At 45.0% G+C, this 4,834-nt stretch overlaps 1 pseudogene; it reads left to right on the top strand.

The window, feature by feature from the left end:
• The first annotated feature begins 2,109 nt into the window (after window positions 1-2,109).
• On the top strand, window positions 2,110-3,897 carry LOC136482082 (nod factor hydrolase protein 1-like; annotated as a pseudogene).
• Window positions 3,898-4,834: the final 937 nt, after the last annotated feature.

The raw sequence follows: 4,834 nt of genomic DNA on the forward strand, positions 1-4,834 counted from the left end.
GATTGCGTGCAGGAAACGATCTTCGTGATCAGGCTGATCTCGCACCGGCGAGGTTGGTAACCATCGGAAGTTGGTTCAGCGATTGCATTGGCGCTTCGGGTTCGCTTGTCGTAGTCGGATCGTGAGGGTCTACTTCCACCAGATCGAAATTATCTCCACTCAAGATCGGGCACTCCCCTTCTATCAGCTTCCATTCATGTTCGATGCCAACTACAGCTTTATGGAGTCCTCTACTCAAATAAAAAAGGTTCTGAAGATTAAAAGAGAAATAGAAAAAAATAATTTGTGTAAGGACATCATATCAAAGTACATAGCACACATGTGAAACTGAAACAATGAGAAGCTTATATACATAATTTGGCAAGATTCAGGATGTGTTTGGATGTCTCGCTGTGTTGCCTCACTTGGCCTGGCTCGGCAAAGCCAGCCTTGCCAACGTTGGCAAGCTGGATTGGCCCTCTCCAACGAGCGAGAAACTTTGAAAGCTCAAGAAACGAGGTAGGTGGTAAAGGAACCAAACGGCCTAAACTTTGCTCAGCCAGGCAAGCGAACACCAGCAAGGAATCCAAACGTGCCCTCAATTGATGTTGCTTCCTGATGTTAACTACTATAAAGGATAAATAAATCAAAATACATCTTTTGATGTATAAACTTGGCATAAATTAATCAAGAAGGCAAATCTAGTGCGGCAACTGTAAGCTTATTTATGATAGACAAAGCAAGAGCTCAAAAAAATGTCTTTGAGGCTTCGGTATAATGATGCTTCCGTTTGCTTATTATCTACCGCATCATTAACACTGGAGCACCCAATCAACCATTAGAATGTGAGACTATTGTAGTGGAAAACATTGAGCCCAAAACACGACAAGTTCCAGATTTAAGGGTACTAGATGTGGACTCAATCTCGGGTGAGTTTGCATTTGGATGGCAAAACTCCACTGATTAACTTCAGATACTATGTACTCAGATGGCAGAGTTGTATATGTGGTTCAGAAAAGATTATTTTCAGCACTTGATTTCACGTAGTAGTTTGCAATTGCTGTCGCAAAACCAGGATCTGAAAAAGTAGTCCGAAAAATAAGGTGTCGCAACCCTCTAGACTTCGGGACCTGGTAATTCAAGAATAGCATCGCATATCGAAACAAGCAAATTGTTTGTCCATCCCAAAACACATCTTGAAGAAAAGTACGAAACATAATTCTCCATATAAAACAAATCTAACAAAATCTCAGCATCATATGGTTGCCAGTCTATCCAGCCAGCCAGCCTTTGCGATCCTAAAACACAGCAGCAGCAGGCCACAGGTGCACAGCACGTGAAGTAGCCGGCTTTCCGACATGGATCCATGGCGAAGTGGAGCAACACTGAACAGCCTCCCAGTGCGTTTCGTCGTCTCACCCAAACCGGAATCCAAAATGCTCCAAAATGTTCCTGTTCCAAATAATGCCCGAACGCAAGAGGACAAACCGTCGCCACGCTGACCTCATAATTGACGCTCTGGGCACATGGCCTGCCTGCAACGCATGCACCTACCTGGTCTGCAGTACAATGCTTGACAACAATGCTGGGAGCAGTTAACCATCCTCTTAAAATTAAGCAGAGGCTTAACAGAAAGTTCTACCAGCACATACCAACCCCCACTCATCAACTCTTTTGGATTGCGTGACCAAACAAAAGTGGTGGCACCTTATAACTGAAAAAAAGTCAACACTGAGTGACAGCCCCATGCTTCATCATCAAGGTTGAAGAGGCTTGCTGAAAAAAGTTGCACATCTACAATTGTGCTGAACAATGTCTGTTTACCTCAGTTAACATTCCGGTTTGCTTTGCACAGAGCTCGAAGCAGAGGTGACACAGTGGGAGTTTAGATTAGGCCTGAAGGGTTCTGAAAGAGTTCCAGTCGCCAGACAAGGCCAAGCATGTCCTACCAGCAGAAGTTCCAGATCCATTCACGCGTTGCTTGTAGCGAATTTAAAGAATATTAGGCAGGGTAATTAAGCCCCAGAACAGAGTGTTAATATACTTATTAGCAGCTAGCTAATTACTAATCATTACCAAAGGCAAATAGCAGAGCATCGCATCCCTCGTTTCTATCCGGCAGGCAGCCTGATGAGGGACAGCTATGCAACGCAATCAGTGATCGCCATCATCCATCTGCTCCCACCAAACCACTGAGAATTTCTCCCCTCATATCAAAGTCTCAAAGCGATGCTCAACTTTGTAACCACTTCGTTCGTCCTCAGCCCAGCTTCCCACTGCAACTGCAACCACTTCACCACCTCCCAGCAATGGAACTAGCATGGTTCATCATATCCTCAATAATCTCCCTTGCTGGATTCTTGTCAGTGGTTTCGACATCGGCATCACAGCAGCAATGCGGCGGCAATGGAGGACCTGCTGGAGTGAGAGCTGGCTACTGGTCGCCGTCCTCAAGCCGCTACTCCCCGGTCAGTAGCATCGACGCCTCCTTGTACACTCACCTCTACTACAGCTCAGTGTCCATCGACGAGACAAGCTATGCTGTCGCGCCTCAGCTGACCGAAGAGGAGGGCTCGCTGCTCGCTGCGTTCTCCGGTACCGTCAAGTCCGGGAGCCCGTCTACCAAGACCATGCTGTCCATCGGCACAAATGAGTACAGGGTGGATGCGTCGAATGCCGCCTTCTCTAGAATGGCTTCAGACAAGGACCTCCGGGGAGTGTTCATCAACTCCTCCGTGGAACTGGCTTCGAGCCAACGGCTTCGACGGCCTGGATTTGTCGTGGATTTTCCCAGTCACACAGATGGACATGGAGAACCTCGGAGTCCTGCTTGCGGAATGGCGAGCAAGGATCATGGCGGAATCCGCCACCAACTCCTTGTCTGGCCCTCTTCTCCTGACGGCAACACTCTACTTTTCCAACCACCTGTTTGACATGCCTGACGGCAACCTCGACTACCCCATAGATGGAATCTCAAACAACCTCGACTGGGCGAATATCCTCACCTTCGGTTTTCACGGGGACAGCAGCGTCACCACAGCTGATGCACCTCTCTACGACAAGTCGTCGCACTTCTCAGTGAGCTACGGGGTCATCTCATGGCTGGATGCAGGAGTTCCTCCATGTAAGCTGGTGATGGGGATACCTCTGTTTGGAAGATCATGGTTCCTCAGGAACAAGGCCAAGAATGGGCTAGGGTCACCGACTGCCGCTGCCGGAACAAAGCAGAGGAAAAGCAACCAGACTGGGATAATTGCATATGCAGAGACTGAAGAGTACCTGAATTCTGAAAGCACCGTTTTTACCTATGACAACCAATCAGTGGCAGAGTATTTCTACAACGGTGACCTGTGGGTCAGTTTCGACGGTGCACAGGTAGTGCAGCAGAAGCTAGAGTTTGCGGCGAGATCTCAGTTGCTTGGCTACTTCCTCTGGACCGTCGGCTTTGACGATTCAAACAGCACAATATCCAAGAAAGGTCAGTAACTACTGTCTACTGAATTATGATGATATATGTAAATTGATGTAATCTGCTAAATGTTCATCTTGATATATAACATATGTAAACTAATGGAGAAGTCCAAACATTGTCTGATGCAGCATCGGAATCATGGCACCAATATGCTCAAGGTGGTTTTGGAATCATGCATGCAGGAGGTTCAAACCAATATGTTGCATTTAATTCATCTTCAGTATCACTTGGTAGCTGGTATTCAAAATCTCTCAGCTGTTTGCTGTCGTCAGTACTTCTGTTGGTGATTCTGTTTCATTAAGAATATCAGTAAACAGGCCAGAAATGTTAAAATAGTTTCAGATGATATCATCAAAGCGAATGTCTAATATATGCTCTGTTGTATTTATTGAGTTTTCTCACGGTCGTTCTTTGCCAAAAACAAGTGTCACATCATGTTCAATGACTAATAGCCACATTGTGTTCCTTTACATTCAAAAGAATGGATTGTTTCTTTTCCTAATAGGATCTCCACATTCAAAAGAATGGATTGTTTCTTTTCCTAAGAGGATCTCCACGAGACGCTCTATATTTTTATCTGGCTATCCACCTCATAAAAATTCCCTCACCGTGATTCCACACACTCCCACAGATTAGCCATATCTCACTCTCCATATTCTATTGATCTATACTCCCTCAATTTCAAATTATAAGGCGCTTTTGACTTTTTTGGTACATTTATTTTACTATACATCTAGATATAATAATATGTCTAGATACATATAAAATGTCCTAATGGTTAGAGGGGGTGAATAGCCTATTAAAAATTTCTACAACAACACTTAGCAAAGATGTTAGACAATTAAACGGCGAAGCGAGTGTTGTGCTAGCCTACTAAAATGCAAGGCAACTACCATAATTTTAATGTATATGATCTCTAAGCACACAATGGCTATGTCACTACACTAAGTTAGTATGCTCTCAAAGACTAACTAAAGAGCCACACTAACCACTAGACCCTACACAAGCTCGCTCTCAAAACTAATTACACTAAAGAGCGAAGCAACACTAGAAATATAAATACAAGGTAGGGAATGTGATGATTATACCGCCGTGTAGAGGGAATTGATCCAATCACAATGATGGAGTCAATCAATCATAATGAATACCAAGAAATTCTCGGACAAGATGATACAAGATTTTTTATCGAGGTCCACATGCTTACCGACAAAGCTAGTCCTCGTTGTGGCGATTCACTCACTTGGAGGTTCACGCGCTAATTGGCATCACACGCCAAACCCACAACCGGGTGCCGCACAACCAACACAAGATGAGGAACACACAAGCCACGAGTAATGCACTAGAGTACCTTTTGGCTCTCCGCCGGGGAAAGGTCAAGAACCA

The sequence above is a fragment of the Miscanthus floridulus genome, chromosome 9 (genome assembly GCF_019320115.1).
Source record: "Miscanthus floridulus cultivar M001 chromosome 9, ASM1932011v1, whole genome shotgun sequence".
Lineage (NCBI taxonomy): Eukaryota > Viridiplantae > Streptophyta > Magnoliopsida > Poales > Poaceae > Miscanthus > Miscanthus floridulus.